The 21,902-nt window shown below is 34.2% G+C and overlaps 1 protein-coding gene across 1 annotated transcript in view; it reads right to left on the bottom strand.

Moving 5' to 3' along the window:
- Positions 1-21,902, bottom strand: part of LOC135843757 (uncharacterized) — a 104,762-nt gene that overhangs the window by 16,451 nt on the left and 66,409 nt on the right. The window lies entirely within an intron of this gene.

Here is a 21,902-nt window from a genome sequence, read left to right as displayed (position 1 = left end):
AATTTTTATTTTGAAACCTCTCCTCAACTCTTAAAAAATCAAAATATGTATTTAAAAAAGAGCAAGGGCTATTTTGAAAGTTCTGCTTTCCCTCCCACTTTTTCATGTTGTTTTGCTTGTTTGACAATTTGAACTCTTTTGTTTCACTCTTTTAATCATCAAAAATTTATGTATTTATTCCTTTTTTTTTAGAATTTTGATTTTCGTAAGTTTTTTTTCTTTGAGTGATGGAAATAAAATGTACAGGCAAAAATATCTAAAAATTGCATCTAGTAGTTGAAAACACCCAAAAAATCCCAGTTTTCAATACAACATTGAAATTTTTCGTTTAAGTATTTTCTTCTTCTTTTGGAATTTTGAGTTTTTCTCTAATTGAAAAAAAGTCGCCAAATTTCGACTCCTTCGCTCTTTGGAATATTTTTAAAAATGCTTCATTTCTCCATATTATGAATCAAAACGTTGATATTTTTCATGTTCCTAAATACATATTCTTTCGTTTTTCCAGAAATTTGAATTATCAATTTCTTTTCTTGAATAAATTGGTAGGTAATATGTATATTATACATTATATAAATTAGGGAAAACATCTGAAACTTTCAGAGTTCGGAAAAAAAACTTTCTTTTTTTTTGGTTTAGAAAAAAAACAAAAGATTTTTTTGTTTGAAACGTTAATTTTTTTGAAATTTAAACATTAAAAATGTTTCATTTTTATCCCTTTTTTTAAATTAAAAATACAAAAACTGACCGAGAAATTGGAAAAAAACATGTTTTATACATTATGTCTTTTTTTTTGGAACTCAATCGATTTTGTTTTGTTGTTTTAAACGCTGTTTTAAACATCGCATTGTTCAAGACATCCAAATCGTTTTTTAATTTTTTAAAAAATTTTTTGGGTTCTGTATGACATCTTGGATTCACAAAAAATATTATTAGTACGTACATAGATTTCTGAAGGTAATTTTCGGATGTTAATCAGACTTCAGCTTTCTATCTACCCCATTTAGTCAAATTTTGACATTTTTCATCACATGATCGATCAAATTTAAATTTTCAAAATTGAAACAAATTCAGCTTTGAAACAAGAATTTTTTCAAAAACAGTGCTCGAAAAAAATCACGAACAAAAAACTGTCTCTTAGCGTCGCCGTCGTCATCGTCAGTAAAGTATGATTAAATTTCCATCAATGGCGAACTTGGGTGTAAAACACGAACAGATACACAGCGACCTTAACACGAATATCTCGCATCAGATCAGACGCCAAGATAAGCTGATATAGCGGAACTGAACACCGGACGCTGCGAGATAGTGCATACTTATGCGAATGTAGGATAAGTTTATGTAACATACCTTTTATTATCTTTGTTTACAACGATTTTATGACTACAACAGTATAACACGCTTCTATTCGTCTTCACCTTTTTCCTCTCAAATCTTCTCCTGTTTTTCCAGTTCGATTATTTTCTTTGAATTTATATTTTCATTCTGTAAGATCGGTATTTGATGGGTATACTGGCACTAGAGGTAGGTAGTGAAGAGAACCTAGTTCTATATGAGATCACCCAGCTTCCCAAAATATTCCTCGCACCATCTTCATCTAGCGAACGTATCAAAGTAAAATAATGTCCAATGTCCACCTCCACCACCTTTCCCCTGATAATTCATTTTAATCGATTCTCTATACATTGGTAAGTAATTCGATTAAACACACTCGTGCTCGGGTCTATTACACTAACGGGACCATGGCGGAAGTATCTATATTTTTTATTAAAATACGCATCGATCTGCATCCTCCGATAAACTCTCCCAAACGCAATCCCATCCGTTGACTGGTTCATCTACACAGTCCACTAGATTCCAGATTCCCACTGTTGAAAACCTTGACACAATCACAACCATCTTACGTTATGGTATGAATTCTCGGACCATTTTTTTTCTCTTTTTCAATCTTATACTTCAACACCCCGGAAAAAGAAACTGCGTCAGAGCGGGAGGAAGAAAAAAATCGTATTCGATTTAAATCCACTCTAAAAAAACAAAAAAGAAAGAAAGATGGAGAAAATATATCGCCGAGTAAATTTTCGATAAATCATTCGATTCGATTGTATACCGAACACCAACACAATAAGCGCCGTTTATCATTGGTAATTTTTCATAGTCGTTTTTTTGCCTTCTCTTCTACCACGTCTCCGGTCCTCTTCAACAGCACTGCTAGTTCGACGTTCATTGCCAATGAACCGACAGTAGTGAACATTCTTGCTACGCATCTGCGTACAGTTATTTGGCGTTGATAAAATTGCCTAGATTGAGAGTAGAAGGCAGTCGTAGGTGTCGTATTTCGTGCATACATACAATGCATACAATATGTGTGAAGATGAAAAACACCTCTACTGACTGCACCATCTACTGCGGTGTGTCATTACACGTGTGTGCTAGGTGTGAATCATGGTATGAACTTCAAGGTCGAAAGTGATAGATTTTTGTATCAAATGGAATGAAATGGAGAACTCTGAGTTCAGTTCACTCGCAATAAGGTACCGCATACCTATTATAGTGTAAAATTTATCCTTGAAAATTTGTTAGCATTTTTTTCAAAATTTTGACAAAATAACACTTTTTGAATTTTTAAATATTTTTTTCTTAATAATATGGATTCATAGATGGTATAGCTCTATCTTTTCAAGAAATACGAGAAACAAACTCATGAAAAAATTCCAATAAGAAAAGCTTATTTTCTAAACATTCTAAAAATTTCCGAATTTACGTTAAAAATGTGATCTTCCAAAATTTAACCTTCATCAGAAAAGAATGATAAAGCCAAATAGGGTTCAAAAGAATTTGAACTTCTCTTTAGAAAAAAAATGGATTTAACATGGGAAGAAAAAAAATTTCAGGCTGAGAGAAGCGAGGACGTAAAATTTCTGGAACATTTCCGGTTGTAAAACTACATCATCAAAATAATTTTTTTGACAGAAAAAAATCGAATAAGTATGCAAACTCGAACTTTGAAAGTTACATTCAAAAGAAAAGAATAAAAATTATTAGAAAATTTTAAAAATCAAAAATGCATTTCATGGAATCACCAAAGTATTAAATTTTGTCAAAAAATCAGTCTTTCGACTTTCAAAAACACACATTTAAAGAATAAAAATAGACAAGATTTTTTTTTGGTGAAAAATATACTTTTTTGATACTTTTATATCTGGTGGTAATCCTGAATGACCTAGAGTAAAAAATCTCATCCAATGGTATAAGTTGAACTTTTTCCTGAGTAAATAATTTTTCTTTCATATTTTTTCAAAAATGCCAGAAAATTGAAAAAAAATCTGTAAATCTTTTTAACATTACAGAATGGGATAGGAAAGGTGAAAAGAGGTAGATTTTAAACATTTTTCAAGAAAAAATTCCATAAAGTTTGGAAAAAGCTAAAGACAACTTTTCATTGATGTTTACTGCATATCTGAAAATCAAAACTCAAAATTTCGAAAAAAATTAAAATATTTGTATAAATTTAGTTCCAACATTCTTCGCTTCAAAACCTTCTGAATTTATCTTCTCTTCAAAATTAAGACGTTCCATAAGAAATTTGAGCTCTTGAAAATAATTCATAAAAGGCTAAAAGGGTCTTGGTGAGGTTGGAATTTAGCAAAAAAATATTTATTTATCAAGTATTGAATTAAAATGATACCAAAAAACTTTACTTTTTTATGTATGTACTTGTATAGTGAAAAAAAGTACAAAAAAATTCAAATTTTTGATTGATTGATTGAATTTTTTCTCCTTTGATCCAAGCAAAACATTTTGGGAGCATTTTATGAAAAACCAAGTTAGATTCCAGATGTTTGAATTTGAATGTAGTAAAAAATTTTAAACTTTACCAAATATTTCAAATTATTCGTTTGTTTTAGAAATCGAAGAAGCTCAAAAAATCTGCTTTTCTCTTACTACAGGGATGCAAAAAATGTTGTATGTTATGTATACCTTTGTCAGATTAAGAGACAAGTCCAAAAAAATATTGAACTTTGAATAAATTAGGATCCAGACATCTTGACTTTGATTAGAATAGGTACATTGAGAGTGATAGGATCATTTTTTTGAACAATGAATGAGATTTAATTCAATACTGCAGTTGAAAAAATTAATTAAAATTTCGATAGAAGGAAAAGAGGAAACCTCTCAAACTGAATTTTCAGGAGCAGAAATACATTTTATGATTTAATGATCATTTGCAAATTTTAGTCTTATTATTTAAGGGAAAAAATGTTCAAATAAGTCGAAAATTTCGATATTTTAATAACATACTTGTAGATTAAAATGATGAAGACGAGCTAAAAAAACAAAAAAAAAAAAAAAAAAACTAGTCTAGGTGGAAGTCAATTTTTACTCTCTAAATCAGCTGCTAAATCAAGTTTTCAAGTGTTCTGGAATTTATGTAGGAAAATTTTTATTTAAGATTCAAGTTTGACAAAACAAACAAAAAAAAAAACTTAGATTAAAACACTAATAGTCAATAGTTTTCAGAAAAGAGGAATAAAATTAGTTCAAGGTTTTTTTTGGTACAAAAATTAACTTTTGCATACTCCTCGTTCTTTCAAAGTTGCAGGGAAAGTGAAGAGCAATTGAAATTGTCCAAAAACTCCAAATCGTATACCAGGTATATGTGAGGGCGCATACGGAAAGGGACCTACCGACCAAAAAAAAAAAAAACAAAAAAGTTCTCTGAAATTGTTGTAGGAACCCTAAAAGTTCTCTGAAATTGTTGTAGGAACTCTGTAAAGGGTTCCTACAACAATTTCAGAGAACTTTTTTTTTTTTTTTTTTTTTGGTCGGTAGGTCCCTTTCCGTATGCGCCCTCACATATTATACCTATCTTTGATTCTGACAAAAATCGAAATTATCGCTGAAATTACACGTAAATTTTTTTCCTAGAACGTTTTTTTTTCACCCCAAAAGAAGGAAGGAGTTAATTTTTAAAAATTCGTAAAAAAAACAAAAAAATCAAAATTTTTGAGCACTTGAAAACTTGATTATATTTTTTTCTGCATTTTTTTTTTTTTTTTTTTTTTTGTTATATCTTAGCTCTGATAGTCAATTTCAATCGATTAATTTGGAAGCATTAGGCATATTTTTGTGAAATCCTAGGGATGTTTAGAGTGACAGAACAGCTGATCAACCTAGAAGATAATCATTCAGAAAGCTCTCTCACCTACTTATTCAAAATTTAAATAATTCATCGTTCATCGAACTATATCGATTACTATACTCGATTCCACTACAAGAGATCCCATTCGGTAAACCCACTTCCCATGGTATCGAGGACCCCTGTGATAGCACATATTATTACTCGTATATGCGGGAGATACATAAAAATACATTATGCATATTCATCTAATACGCGAATTTTCCGCACACGAACGCCACCACTGCAGAAAAAAACTGCTGAGTTGTATCATATACGATCGTGATTACGATACACGGACCTACATATACATTCGCAATATAGGATACGAGAGTAAAAACCTGCAAATTTTTTTTTCTGTCGTGTGAAAAATACCATTTAGGTATCTGGCTCGACAAGAATAAATTTCAATAGCTCGCGTACCTATCTTGTGATAAAAAAAATAAGGACACTTTGCCACACCATCGCCATCGCGCGTCTTCGTCCCACCAAAATTCTAAACCAGACTGATCTTTGTATTCGTGGATCGTGGTACTCGTACTTCGGTTTACATAGGATGATAGGTAAACGAATCCGGCGATTTATCTATAGTATTTATTTTCGCATTCGTTACAGCGATTTTGTTTCGCGCTTCGTAATTATTTAATTATGAAACGGGTCAATCAATAAGCTGGTCCAATTCAGTAATTCTCATTTATACTATCACCTATTTAGCTACTATAGGTATCTTAACTAACGCCGCTCTTTATTCACCATTCGCTTATATGCGCGCGTTACACAGGTAATTTTTTATTCTCGTGTTTTTTTCCTTATAATATCTTCGGTATCTTCCTTTATTTTTTCCTCTTCCATGCGGTCAAATCATTGCCACAGGCCACTATTAGGTCAGCGAGTCTCCCTGACACACATCCAGATGATTTTGAAAGGTCGTCGATGTGTATAAGTTTTTCTCGATTTTAATCCTTTTTCTATACGACTCTTCTTCCGGTGCTTTTCTTATCATCGCTATCTATCGGGTTCCTTAACACCTTATTATCAGAGTCTCAAAGTTCAACTGGTTTCGTGTTTCTTGAATTTTATAAGTAGGTACCTCGCGCTCTTCCTGACCAATATTCGTCGTCTCTACTCGTCGATAAATTATCATCACGCGAGAGAATTCGCAAACGTCGTCATCTTCGTCGTCGCGAGGAAATGTCGACGCGTAATTGCGTTAAATTTAACGTAATTGATTCATTCTGTCTTCGTTGCTCGCGTGTGCGACGAGTCTCTCGTCGTGCTCGTCTCCACAGCACAGTAGTTCGCGGTGGTGTTAGTGCTGATTGTAAAAATTAGGCTAACTTGTTAACTGTACTATATTTATACACGAAAGAACGCAATGCGTAAACGATACACAGCCAAGGCCCGGTATTGCTGCGGTTAATGATTTTTATTCTCTTTCTATTAGCGAGAACTATTCCAACGAATATTTTATCAACACGATGACGAACTATGTAGGTAAACGTATTCCTTCAAAGTGACAGCGAGTTGCTGATAAGATAACAATCGAGCTTGTCTTTGATGGAAATACTATGGAATTTGCATAAAATTTGCACAGAAATGAGCTGGCGTGCATGTGTCTTAAAATTAAGATTGTAATCAAGAGTTGTCCTATACCTATTAAAATTTTACGTTTTTTTTTCTTTTTCAAGAAATTTTAGTCAACTTGCCCTCCCGTTTTCACCAAAATGTGATAATTATGATCATTGAAAAAAAAAAATCAAAAAACTTGAGTATAGGTACATATAAAATTTCTAAAAAATTTGGAGAAATTGAGCGAAAATTCCATGAAACAAATATGATAGAATTTTGGCAAAATTTGGTGAAATTCAAGTGTCAAGGAAACCGGTTCGATGTAAGAACTGCAATATTCAAAATAATAATGTAGTTTGATGACCTTACTATCATCCTCCAACTAATCCAGAAAAATGTCTCAAAATGAATTGTACCTATAGTAAAAAATAGCTTCAAAAAGTCCTAATCAAAGTCATGTAAAAATAGATGCAAATGTGTAGGATCGATGAACTATAGAGCAGGTTCAGGGGTTCTCAATCATGCTCATATGAAAAATTTGCCATCATTTGTAAAAAAAAAATAACAGCCAGAGAACGGGTTCAGGGATTCCCAATTGCAATCGTTCATGTTTTCATGTAACTTAGATGAAAATTGAAGTAATAGTGGAAGTGAATTCGGTTCAGGGGTTCTCAACATTGGCAAGTTGATAAATTTGCTATCATGTGTCTTTTTGTGTAAAAATGAAAGCGGAAAGCGTAAAACAAAGAAAATTTGGTTTAAAGGTTCCCAATCATAATCAGTTTGGAAACATGAAATCATCTACCGAAATGAAAAACCAGAAAACCAGTTTAGGGGTCCCCAACCGTGGCCAACAAAGGGAAAATTCGCAACTATTTGAGGAAATAATAAACGGGTATGATTTATCGTTACGACAAAAAAGGGGGGATGCACGACAAAAATAAGGGGTTTAAGCGACAGAAAAAATAAATACCACGGCTCACAAAAAACACGACAAAAAAATTACTTCAAAGACAGGAATTTTATATTGCACGGTAAAAAAATGCATTCAACGACAAATAATTATTTTACACGACAACCGGATAAGCGAAATTCACGACACAATAGTATCTAGGAACGACTAATTTTATGATTAAATAACGGCAATTTATACAATTAAAAAGAGACTATACAGACTACACATTTGCAAATTGATAGAAAAAAAAAGTTTCATTGCACCAATAGTGCCCTTTTGGATTTAGCTGGCCTCCCACGTTTACGTTTTTGGTCGAAGGAAATGGATTTCGCCTCGGGGGGGGGGGGGTCGCCGAACCCATTTCTGACAACTTTGCATTCCGAGTACATGTTTACATGTTGTTCTTTTCATGAAATAAGGGCATGAGCAAGTTGATAATTTCAAATTGTTCGATACAATGCTGATTTTCCAAATTCTATGTGTGAGTTTGAGGAATTCGTCAAAAGTTTTCCGATGTTTGTCTGCAGATTTGAAGGTTTTGATCAATTTGGGAGTAATTGAGTGTTTGGCTGTGCTGGAGATGGTGAGAAAAAAGGAAGCAGCGCTGGAATCGCCTGGAATTTGAATCACTTTTTTGTTTTGAGCAGCCCATTGATACCCAGAGATCCACTCCTTTAAAGACACATCTGGAGAAGTGGCAAAATGTAGACAGTTTTGAATTGTAACTTTATCATATTCCATTGAACCAATTATGTGCAGTTCAAACACTATACCCAAGTACAGATGTAGTTGTCGCTGAGAATCATACTTTGTCGTTCTAACGCTCATATCTGTCGGGAGAAGTAGTCGTGATTCATAAACAAAAATAGTCGTGATGACTACCTGTTTAGTCGTTTAAAAGCTTCTGTTTTTAGCACCTAATTTGTCGTTAATACCCCTCTTATTGTCGTAAGACTTGCCTGTCGTTCAAACCACCTTTTTTGTCGTTCGATTAAATATTTCCCATAATAAACTAAGAAATCACTCTAGTCTAGGAGTACCAAATTATAACCAGTTGAAAAATTTGTCATAATTTATGGAAATAAACTCTAAAAAACCGGTTCAGAAAAATTTACAAACCGGTTAAGGGATTCTTAATCACGACCAATTTTTGCGGAAATGATAGGTAAACTGAAAAGCCAGTTTAGAAATTTAAAATCATGTAACCAAAGTAAAACCTGAAAAACCGGTTCAAGGGTTCCCAAATTATCACTCTAAATTGAGACCAACTGATTCTTTTTTCTTTTTCTTCTCTTTCATTCAGATAACATCTGCAGTAAATCAAAGAAAATTCGTTTCAGGGGTTCCTAATCATAGTCCATTGGGAAACATGAAATTACCTATTATTGAGGGAACTAAAAACTAGAAAACCAGTTCAGGGGTTCCCAATCGTGACTAGTTGAAAAATATTGCAATAATGTGGATGTGGAACCAAATAGCTGAAGAATTGAGGTTGCAACATTTGGAACTAATACCCCTATTTCAACTAAACGACACTAGCGCGGCACCTGAATTTGCATTTAATTGAGGTGGCAACTTTTGGAACTATACCCCTATTTCAATTCTAAAACAATGCAAACACACTAGCGCTGCACCAGGGGTTGCAGCCTCAATTGGTTCAGGGATTCTTAAACAGAGTAAAACCTGAAAAACCGGTTCAAGGGTTCCCAAATTATCACTCTAGATTGTGAGCAACCAATTCCTTTTCCTTTTTCTTCTCTTTCATACAGATAAAATCTGCAGTAAATCAAAGAAAATTCAGTTCAGGGGTTCTTAATCATATAGTCCAGTTTGGGAAATATGCAATTGTTATTGAGGAAACTAAAAACTAGAAAACCAGTTCAGGGGTTTCCAATCATGACTAGTTGAAAAATTTTACAATTATGTGGAACGCCAATAGCTGAAGAATTGGTTCAGGGATTCTTAACTAGAATAAAATCTAAAAAACCGGTTCAAGGGTTCCCAAATTATCACTCTAGATTGTGAGCAACTAATTCTTTTTCCTCTCTTTCATTCAGATAAAATCTGCAGTAAATCAAAGAAAATTCGATTTAGGGGTTCCTAATCATAGTCCATTAGGAAATATGCAATTATTATTGAGGGAACTAAAAACTAGAAAACCAGTTCAGGGGTTCCCAATCATGAGTAGTTGAAAAATTTTACAATCATGCGGAAGCAAATAGCTGAAGAACTGGTTCAGAGATTCTTAATCACGGCCAATGAAAAATTGGCGATCAACATGGAATAGAATTTGCTGAAGAACCTGTTTAGGGGTTCCTAATCATGACCAATTGAAAAATTTACAATCATATGTGGAACCGAATAGCTGAAGACTTGGTTCAGGGGTTTCTAATCACGATCGAGGGAGAGGTCGCGTCGGTTTTCAAAAGCTAGAGGAGAAGAGGAACTATGAAACTAGTCTGGGGGTTCCCAATCTTGCAATAATTTATAGAAATGAATATTAGAAAACCAGGTTTAGGGGTCCCAAATCCTTGAATTAAATTGAGGAGAACTTATACCTTCAATCCCTTCCCTTTTCATTTTAGCAAACAACGAATTTCTTACAAAATTCACGACTAATTTGGAGCCACTAAACCAGTCCCCAGTTACTGGTACATTTTTCTCTGTTTTTTTTTTTTTTAAAAAAAACATATTCCAGCTTAAAAATCAGTTTGTAAACTCATTTTCATCTTCTGAATGGGCTGGGAATCAATTTCATGATGATCTAGTGTTTCCAAAGGATTTTTCCAACAATTTGGATGACTTAAAAATAGGCAAAAATCAACTTCAGCAAGAACCTCCCACCCCTCCAGGCCTCCACCCATCACCAGGATTTTTAAAACATTCTTTCAACTATGTAGTTCAGTCTTCAGTCTTCTTTTCGAGAAATCCATGACTGTCAATCTAATAGGACGACCTTTTCCAACCTTTTTTCAGAGATGAATTGAAAACATATTCATAGAAAAATTCCAAGGTTGAAAAACTACAGAATATTGACCTCTAGAATCGACCAGAACCAGTACCAAGGCAATCTAAAAATTCCAGTGAGTATTTTTCTGCAAAAACTTCAAAAGACTTTAAAAAAGGGCAAAAATGAAATAAGTACACTTTCATCAGTTCCTAATATTGACTATCAGAATCAATTGAAATTACTCTTTAAAATTCTTAAGCTTTTCACGGATTTTAATTTTTTTACTGCACCTATGAAAAGACTGCGAAATAAGCAAATATCGATTCTGTACCCAAAAAACACTTTTGTGTAGGTGTTGAATTGAACCTTTCCTCCAACCGATTTTAACCTCCTATCACGAAATTTTCACCATTGCAAAGAAATACCACACTTCATCAACATTTTTCATTAATCCCTGCAATTATCTTCAAATTAATTTAGAAATTCCGCGACCTATCCGATCGTTATACCTATCATTTCCTTACACCTTCCAATTCTACCGACACACATTCGTTGTTCTTATAGCACCTGTCAGTTATTAGTGCAACAAAACTGCATTTTCCTTGTAATTTTCACCTTCTAGGTAATCTTTTTTTTCGTCGACAATTTGACTTTTACTCGCGTACTCAAAATACTCACAGGACACTGGTACCTATACCTAAAAAAACCTCTTTCAAATCTCTATGATCAATTTAGCACGTTAATGATTTAACGTGGTTAGGTTAAGCTCGCCCGAGTCCATCGATGATGACGACGTCCCATCCCAAATGTAGATCAAACTCATCAAATGCATTCTTTTGTCATGTTTACCAGCGCCTATTACGCACGTCTTGGATGAAAATCGCATCCACAATACGCACCCAACTCAACCCAGCCTACCTTGACTACTCAACTCATGTGTTGTATCTATGTACTCAATTTGGGTAAGATTTTTTTCCTTTTTATTCGTCTCGATCTGATTGAATAAATGAAAAACAACAACAACAACAACAACAGTATAGTGTCGATAAAGAAATTAAAATTCGCTACGTAAATTATCGCGACGACGACGTGTGCATGTGTATCAGATGCATCGTATATGTATAGTAGTATGTGTACCTGTAGACCTACAACTGTTATAATATATTGCTGAGAACATAGCATAGTTCTTCATTACATTAGCTATGGTATAAATTGCGAATATAATTTGAATTTTTTTTCCTCGTCGGTTGTCACGTCTTGTGTGCGAGCTGTGAGCTATTCTTATAGGAGGTAAAACCTTAATTACGACGTTGCTGTCTCGTTATAATATGTACCACATAAGTACCTACGAATATTTTGTGCAACACGTACTCGAGCACCTAGTCCTAGGTGTCTTCCCATTCAACATGGTTGAAATGTAAATACACCTCGAAAGGTTGGCTAACCTATATGGATGGCCAATCGAGGGAAAGTTGTCCGAGACCTTATGCTCGCGAATGTGTAAAAATAATGCTTAACATTTACCAATTTTATGGTCCGGTTTTGAAAGAGAAAACATTACAAAACTACCCGCCGACGATACACAGTTTTGGTTTTGATAATTGAACTTGAAACATCCAGTCCGAGATCCAATTAAAATCCACACAGATAAGCATAATATACGATCCTATCGTTAGATAATCTTTTCCAAGATGAACATTTTTTGACACAATAGATAAAGAGCGATGCCCATTCCATTGAATGCCATTTCAAAGATGCAAGAGTGGAATCGATAGGTACAGTAGGTATATATTGCATTGCTCGATGAGAAGAAAATATATGATTGAAAAACTGCGAGAGATGGGTTAAGTGATTGTTATGGATGAGTTTTCATTTACACTCAAATACATCTACAGTATATACCTACATGACGATATTTATTTATTATTGATATTTTGTTATATACGTGTAAGGAATAAGTGTCCATATAGCGCACACACATCGTATCGTATACATACATTTATACGACTATATGGGTTGATCGAATTGATTAATTCTGTGGGAAAGTTCATCGGTGTACGTTGCCCGATTTGGTTTATTGAAAAACGCCTCTATACCTAGAAATGTATTCTATCGAATATAGAGAAGAGATGCTCATCGTACGAGGAGCATTTCGATGCGACTTTCTGCTGAGGGAGGTTTGAACGGTATACTATGACCCGTTTCCCATGATGCGTTCAATTTTTTTTTACCTCCGTGTATTAAAAATAATATCTACAGACAGAGGTGCCTAATAAAAAAATATATTGTTTCATTTTGCCACCAAAAGATGCGACCACGACCGCGTTACCTCGAAAATTCAATATGAAAAGCATAGAGAGTAGACGATAAATTTTTACACGATAATTTAATAAATCGTCTAATACGTAGAGTAATTTCCCCTCCCCCCGCTCGACGTCTTCGTCTAATTAGATATCTTGAATGGTCGTCTCTCAGACTTGAGATCTCATCTTGACCAAATCGTCGGCGGGATTTGTAATAATCAAGCTACATGCACCTACTTCCGAAACAATAGAGTGACAATTCGGACTCATCAATTTGTGGCTGAGCTTATACATATATAGGTAGACCACCAGACATCTATCTGATAGTCGAGTGTCTATTATAGATCTGTAGCAAGGTAGGTAGAGTACAAGGGAAAATATACAGAGCCAACTTGTGAAAGGTACTGATAGAATGTCTGTACTAATTTCGAAATGAACAATGAAATCTTCATGTAGAAAAAAGTACGATACTTTATTCGATAAGGGAGGCATCCCATCTCGCACAAAACAAATTTGAACGGGATGAAGCTAGATTGAGAGATCATGCAAATATCACCAGCCAACATTTCAGGTGCTAAAGTGCATTTTTCGATTTTTAGGGAATTTTTGAAAATCAAATTTGCACCAAAAATAAGAAATTTTACAAAATTGGCCTAGAAATCTGAAATTTAGGATGTACCCTATTTTCGACTCAAAAAATTGATTGGGAATATTTTTGAATTCTTTTGAGCAATTCTGGAGTCTTTAGCAGGTTTTTGAAACATAAAATTACCTCAAATTTTCACCAAATTAAGTGGGAAGCCAACATTCACTCAGCAACATAATTTAAACGTGTCAAGTTGAATTGGCTGGGAGCCTGTGGGGGGGGGGGTTGGTGGTTTCAAGTCGTTTTTGAGCCTCCAGCGACGATTTAGAAACTCCAGTTTTCAAAAAAAAAAAAAAAAAAAAAAAACGCTACAAAAAGTTTCTAAATTAACTTTTAGCACCTATTCTTACAATTAGTGATTGTTTAGTGACCAACTTGATTATTAAACCCTCATTTTTCCAAAATCACTTGAACACACCTACTTAGAAAGTGATTTGAAACCATTTCCAGTGGGCTCAGCATGTTAAAATTGTGGTGCAGAATGAGTTTGGTCTCTCCAGGAAAATTGACCATCTTCAAAATTTCAACTGGAGCTTTAATGTTTCCAACCCATTTCTTTAAAAAATTATTTGATTGAAAAGTCACAGACTACTTTCAGTTCTATTGAACTCCAATACAAATATTTCAAAGAAAAAAAAATAGTGTACCTACCAGAAAAAATTCAATAAAGAAATCAACATTTTCGACATAGGTAGATGAGGAGATTCCACCCCCTCCCGACCCTCGACGATATAATTTTTGAAAAAGAGTACATTCTGAAACATCTTGGTAGGTACTGTACTAATGAGAATCTGTGTCATTATTCGTGTCAAGTCTGATTAAAAATTCCAATTTTCACCTAGATCGTTTCTTTTGTCGCTAATATGTTTGCGCGATCGTGAATCAAAATCAACGATCGATGGACCGTTAGGACACGTCTTGGAAATTTTCTCGCGAGTTGTACATAGCTGAACATGTTGTCTGTATCATTGTGTTTACAAATGAATCAGGTATACCTGGACCAACCCAAGATGATGTACGAGTGTTTGTACTGTGGGCACTTGATATCTTCGTGCTCCAATGACTTGAATACTTATTACTCGTATTTTTGAGTTATAATTTCCGACAATTTTTTTCTTCAAATAGGTACGCAGTTCTAAATAAATTTCGAATTAAATTGAATCAAATTATTAAATTATTTAAAAATTAGCCAGATGTGTTTTATACTTGGACATTGATTTCGGAAGGTGGTCAACAAATTGTGACTTCGTAGTCAAATTTCCACCACTTCGAAAAAAATTAATCAATTTCCAAGAACCATCCTATAACATAGGTTATTTGGAAGGATTCTGCCCAAAAATGAAAAATTCATAACACATTTGAATAGACTTCAATTTTTAATTTTTTTCAAAAAATTTTCTCAACTTTGGTTGGGCCCCATACTGGAGAACCATCATTCGGAGGTCTCAATATATATGTAATATATTATTTTTTTAAAGATGGTTACTTGGAAGAATTTTGCCACAAAAATTGAAAATATTCAAAAAATGTTCATCAACCGATTTTAATTTAGGTATTTCATTTCACTTAATTTTTTCAATGGGGATGGAGGCAAACATAGCTTGGAAGATCGCAAGAAGTTTTTTTTGAGAAGGAAATTATCTAGAAAAATTCTGACGTAGAGCTGAGGAATTTTGAATTTTCAAAATATTGTAGGTATCTAGAAAACAATTTCAGCTTCTGGTTAGATTATCTCAGTTTTAGCCATTTTGAAATTATAATCGTAGCATACCTTCATTGCCTTCGTTTTTGTGTAAATTTATGAAAAAATTTCAATTTTACTTCAACTTCAAAATACTTGAAAAGTTGAGAAAAATTGAATGGAAAATAAATTGAGAAAATTTGAACAGGAGTCCCCTTCAACTCATTGCTTCGTCTCGCCGGTCTCACCCCTGCAACAGATAAAATTTGGCGACCCAGAAGATGTCATTTTTCAATTTTTGTCAAATTTTAAAAAATGAAAAATTGATCACAATGAGGTAGAAAACAGAACTCTCTCCTCCTCCCAAAAACGTGAGAATGAAACAGAAATAAAATACAGTTTCTTCTTCAATTTGACTAAATTTCAATTTTTTTTGTAGGAATGAAAACGAATTTTTAAAAATTTGTTGAAAATCGATGTAGTGGATTTTTAGAAAAAATTTCAATCGAAAAGATTGCCAATTTTCTCAATAGCCCTCCTCCTCCCTCTCCCAAACTCAAAAATGTCCACTTGATGAAAAAACTTGAATTTTGAAGTTTTGAGACATTTTTCACTCTCCTATCCCTACAATCCTTAATTTCTATTTCCTCGAAGGTTCTGTTTTTTCTTCCATTTTCACTTAATATTTTTTTCGAATTATAAATTTTACTCATTTTTGTGATCATTTTTTACTTTCAATGTTTGATAAACCTACAAAATATTCCCAATTTTTTGCATTTTTCTCTTCAAAAATCTTTATACTCTGCAATCATAAAATCATCACAATTAGTCCTACCCTCACCTTAACCCATTTCGTAAGAACATTTCGATTAATTAAAAGCCCATTCCTCTGCCGGCCTCGTACGAGTACATCCAACGAGTTCCTAACCTATACCTTCCAATCCAACATACCATAATCCCTCGGCACCGGCACCACTACATAAAATTAAATTAGCCAAGAGAATACTCGTATATATATTTTTTTTACGAGTGTAAGCAAATTCAACCATGCGAATATCCAATTCTAACACACATACCTACTTAATGATTAAAGCGCGTAACCGACATCACTAAAAACATTTCACAACTCGCTTATTAATTGGTTCTCGTTGATGAATTAATTCCTTCGCGTCTACGGCGTGTGGCGTTAAATTCGCCGGACACCATTACCGTAAAAACCCCTCCTTCTATATTCCTTTTCCTATTTCAATTGTACAGGTATACGTACTCGTAATACGTATAGTCTGGTACAAGGTAGAGGCAAGGAGTAGAGGTACATGTGACCAGTCTACATATCTACGTACAATTACCGAGTACATGTGTTTAAATGAATCGCGGTTCGCGGCGCATCATCAGAGACCGGCGGCGGCATTGCTTCTTTTTAATAACTAGGTAACCACCCCGGCTTCTTTATCAGCGGCCGAGATCATAAAAAATATGACATCATAGGAGTAATATGGTGCACATAATGTATGTAGATTTCGTCAATAATCTCCATAAGCTTATAGTGCATGTACCAGTGATAATATTACACATGGTTCGAGTGATTCGAAAATACGAGTGAAAACGTAGGTACCATATGTATGGAAATCGTCAAGGCTACAGAGAGAATAGAATTTCCGTTTGCTTAACATTCGAGAAAGATGTAGGCAATATTTTTATGGTATTTGGTAGTTCGGCAATTGGAGGTTTGGTGAGATGATTTTCGAAATTCTACAATTTTTTATATCTATTTCAAGAGTGGTGAAAAACCGATTTCAATTCCCAGAGGGAATTTGCTGATTGCCTAAGCCAATTTCTGACTTCTCTGGAGGAATTAAAATTTTTTTAGCAAAGTAACACTGGAGACTCCGGAGTCCAAAAAGGGTGAGAAAGTGATGAAAATTGACAGAGAGTATCCGGTATGAGGTAGATATGTAGTAAGCATTTTCAAAGAGTATTGTCCAAAAAATCGAAAAATCACTTCCAGCAGGTAAGAATTTGCCACCTTCCACAAGGTCAAAGAGCTGCCTACGTAGGTAGAGGTACATACAATTTATGCAATTTCTTTCATCAGTTTCCTTCACCACAACAATAAGGAAAATTCGCTCAAAAACCCAATTCAATGCTACCTAAAATTTTTCCCAGTTTGCAGAAATTATAGCTCTCGACTCTCGGTCTCGGAAAACTATAAAGTCATACTGTCGGGTACACAAACACAACTCGATTCGTAGTATTTGTGCGTTGTCTCATCTTTACAAACAACCGAATATAGTACGTGCAAAATACAAATGCGACAAGATAGTAGGCGTGAAGATCGAGAGCAAGACAGAGAGCACAAGCTGACGTACAGCGTGACTCCGTTGCCATTATCAAGAATAAGAGAAGCGTCAATGTTAAAACAGTTTTCTTAATTGTGTAGCTGGTAAAGAGATTCCCGTTATTCGATATTCCATTTGTCCTATTGCGAAAAGACCTACTGTACAGAAATGAACCATCTCATTCTCGTGTCTCTCTTTTTCGCTCTTGTACCAACACCATGCAACCTCTCGCTTCTTGCCACTCTTCTCGGCTCACTCACTCTCCTTCGCATCTTCGCGAGTCTATTATTTGTTTCATTATTGTCGTTACATATTATGTGTATGTGTGTATTACATACCGAAACGACGTAAGAATTCGCCAAATATATATTTTATTAGAGATGCTCCATTGTCGTAATAACGTTCATCATACACAATACCTTCGCATAGTTACATACGAGTATAAGTACCAACTATGTACCTACGAGTATATCGAATGACGTGTAAAATTCCTCCCGTTTCGCGTAATCGCTTCACACAACTGTACAGTGTATGGTTCTCCGAACTTTGTGCTCCCTTCTACCTCCCTCTTGTCCTAAACCAAAGTCTGGAACATATTATCTTGTATAGTTTTTGAATTCTGGCGAATTTTTGAAAATTCAAGATTGACCATTTCGGCGATTTATGCTCTCAAAAAGAATAAATAATTAATTATTCAATAAAAATAATGAAAATTCGTCCTGAGACTAAATAATACAGGGTGTCTACCAAAATTTGATATTCAAAAATCGTGACTTTTCGCGACCTTTTTTCAGTACCCCCCCCCATTTCTTAACGAAAAAAACTAGGTTTTCAATAAAGCTCACACTGGGGGGGACTTTTTCCATGTGACATGAAAGTATCTAAGGACATGGCAAAAAATTTGAGCAAATCCGCAGTAAACTGCCCTCTTTCCCCCCCTCTCAACAATCCTGCTCCTCCAGCAATCAAATGATAACTTCCAGAAAATTATAATAGGTATTTTTGAAAATACCCATAAATGGCCCGAACGAATTGAGAGCAAACGCACTCAAAAGACAAAAATTCACAATTCATTAGAAGTGAAAAACATCATTTTTTACGTGAGAAGTCAATTTTTCTACCTTCAAGACTCAACTTTTGGCCAAAAAAAAAGAAAAGAAAATGAAACGAGGGCAAAAGCTTTTGAAATTTTGAATTTTTATGATTATTTAAAATGCTAATTTGGCCTAATTTGGCATTTGACAGTAGAACCACCATTGAGACATTGAATAATCATACGAAAATATTATTAAATCCAAAGTCTGGACGTTTTTTTGCAACTTTTTGGTAATTTTTGGAAGAAATCGCGACTTTTTTGGACTTTAGCGACCTGGTAGACTAGACACCCTGTCATACTGATTCCCTCAGAACCCATTTCAACAAGTCCAAAATGAGTCACAACTCCATTTTTAGCAACCCAAATTAAGTTATTTCTTTATTTTCATAGAGGAATAAAAAATCGTGCTGGAGGCTCCAGAATGACTCAAAATGGCGGAATTCAGATTTGGGGATTGCTTTCAGAAGATAACAAAGCCATTCGTGCAAATTTCATAAATTTTCCTTCGAACGCATAGATTGTTGATTTTTTGAATTTTTTCTTTCCAAAATTGACGTCATATACTTAAAGCATTTGAGGAGGTGTCGGCTTGAAAATTGAGTGAAATTCAGATAAACTCGTTAAATAAGTCAAAAATAAGCATGCATGCAACTCCATTTTTAGCTGCCCAAGTTGTCTTCCATGTCTTCCGGAGTAATTTTAAATTTCCAGAGAAATCGAAAACCATGCTGAAGGCTTCAGAATGACTCAAAATTGTGACATTTGAATTCGGGTATTCATTTGGAACGAGATAAAACCATTCCTGCAAATTTCAAAAATTTCCCTCGGGACAGAAAACTTTTGATTTTTAAAATTTTTTCTCATAAAAATACTCGTGAGTATTATGGTCAAAAAACGCACTTAATTGAAGGCCTGGAAATTGAACCAAATACAAATAAACTCACTAAATAAGTCGAGAATAAGCTGTAACTTGTTTTTAATCGCCCAAGTTAATTTCCATGCCCTCTGGAGAAATTAAAATTCATGCTGGAGACTGAAGAGTGGAAATGTTTAAATTCGGATTGAAGTTTATATTAGTTTCAGGACAGATTTTTGTAATTTTTACCGAATAAAATACCTACTTTTAAAAGCATAAATTTGCCTAAAAATATTTAATTATAAGTTTTTAAAAATTTGTCAAAAATCGATTTTTTTTTTTTAGGACAGCTAACATTAGGATTATATAGGTTTTTAAACCATGCTCTTTCCAAAAAATCGTGGTTCTGTTCAAATCAGAGACGGTCACCCCAAGAGGTTCCCTAGTCTAGTTGGGTACAAGGGAACCTTTGGAAGTTTGAACTGGCACTCTCCGATTTGAACGAAACCAAGCTGAATTGAAAGAGTATGTCTTAAACCCCCGCAACCAAAATTTCAATTATTAAAGTTCTTTTTTGGATTTTTGGGAAATTTTTGACAGTTAAAAAAGAGATCAAAAAAGCTGATTCAGGGACAATTTTTGAACTTTTATACGAAAAATATATTTTTTTGAGCAACGTCAACTAATGTGAATCATTTTTTTCAATTCAACACCCATAGATCGACATCTGCCAGTTCTGGGTCATTTTGGAGTCCCCGGGGATTTTTAAATTTTCTACATGCAGAAACTTCAAATCACTCTGGAAAGGCCAAAAATGAACTTCGGTACTAATAACTTTTGATATTTTGGCAAAAAATAATTGTTCGTAATGTGACGTTTTTGAAAATTTATTTTTTAAAATCTTTTTTCTGAAGTTTACAAATTGGTCATATCTACTAATAAATTCACTTTTGAATTGGCATCCCTGAAATTTGACGGCAACCACCTAAAACGATCGAGAAGATGCCCAATAGGCGTCTACCAAAGTTATAGGTAGGTCCTCAAGTTCGTTATTTGACCCCTCTACAGTGATTCAGGATTTCTGGGAAAATTCGAAAATTCGTTTAAGATTCCAAAAAAGCCAAATTTAGATTTTTTTCGAGTCGAGTGATTGTGTAGATCACCAGATGATATTTTAACGAAAAAACATCATAAGGAGAAAGGTACCAATTATCGACCCCCTAGTTTATTTTTTGAATTTCTCGGAGCCAAATTGAGCAGGAAATGTCGGTGATGGCTTAAACGATAGCTTGACATGTCTACTTCAACATCCCAAAGCCCCAAGACCCAATATTTTCATTTACTATCTTTTTTTTTTACATTTTCCGAAAAAGTTCAAAAATTAAAAGTGACCTAAATATCGACCTCCTAAAAAAACGTGTTAAAAATGAGTAAAAAAACACCGAAATCAAAGTCTGAAGGCGTTAAAACAAATATTTATTGCTTAATGCCTTTCACAAATTATGAAAATTGGCCACTTACCAAAACAAAAAATTGACCCTAATATCGACCCCCTCAAAAACCATGTTAAAATTTTAAAATGAGCAAAAAACACCAAAATCAAAGTCTGAAGATGTTAAAACAGATATTTATTACTCGACATATCAACATAAAAGTACCTCAGAACATTTTACCGAAAACTTCGGCCCATTTCTTACGATTTTGGTTTATCTTTTGGCATGTCTGCAGCAAAAAACGAAGTCTTGAAATTACCAAAACAATGGGAGGTCGAATTTAGGGCACTTCATAAAAGTAACTTTGACCAGAAATTTGAAAACTCGCCGTATCCGCCAAAAACTATTTTCACAAGCTCATTTTGAACAAAATTTAAAATTTAATGTTGACTTTCTGATTTTCGTTTTTTGCTTGTCATTTCTCACCATTTGGCTTTACAGCGGTGATTTTGGTCTCATTTGCTTTTTCTGTGAAAAAGGAATAAAAGAAATGTCTTTCCAAAAATGATGTGGCATTATCACTTATCAGACGAATTAGAGGGAGGGGGGTCGGATTAAGGAGGAGGTCGATAATTGGTACTTTTACCCTTTCATTTCGTGGAAAATTTACTTTTGAGTTGACACGCTTGGAATTTCGTGATGATCATCTGAAACAGTTGAGAGGGCGCCCAATAAGCACCGACCCATGTTATAGGAACTAAAGTTCATTTTTGGTCTTTCCAGAGTAATTTGAAGTTTCTGCAGAAGATTGAAAAATCGCTGGAGGCTCCAGAATACCCCAAAACTAGTAGATTTTGATGTGTGGGAGTTGAATTCAATGATGAATTATTCACATTTG

The sequence above is a fragment of the Planococcus citri genome, chromosome 4, assembly GCF_950023065.1.
Source record: "Planococcus citri chromosome 4, ihPlaCitr1.1, whole genome shotgun sequence".
Classification (NCBI taxonomy): domain Eukaryota; kingdom Metazoa; phylum Arthropoda; class Insecta; order Hemiptera; family Pseudococcidae; genus Planococcus; species Planococcus citri.
The sequence above is the reverse complement of the archived record's forward strand: the minus strand, read 5'-3'. Positions and strand labels throughout refer to the sequence as shown.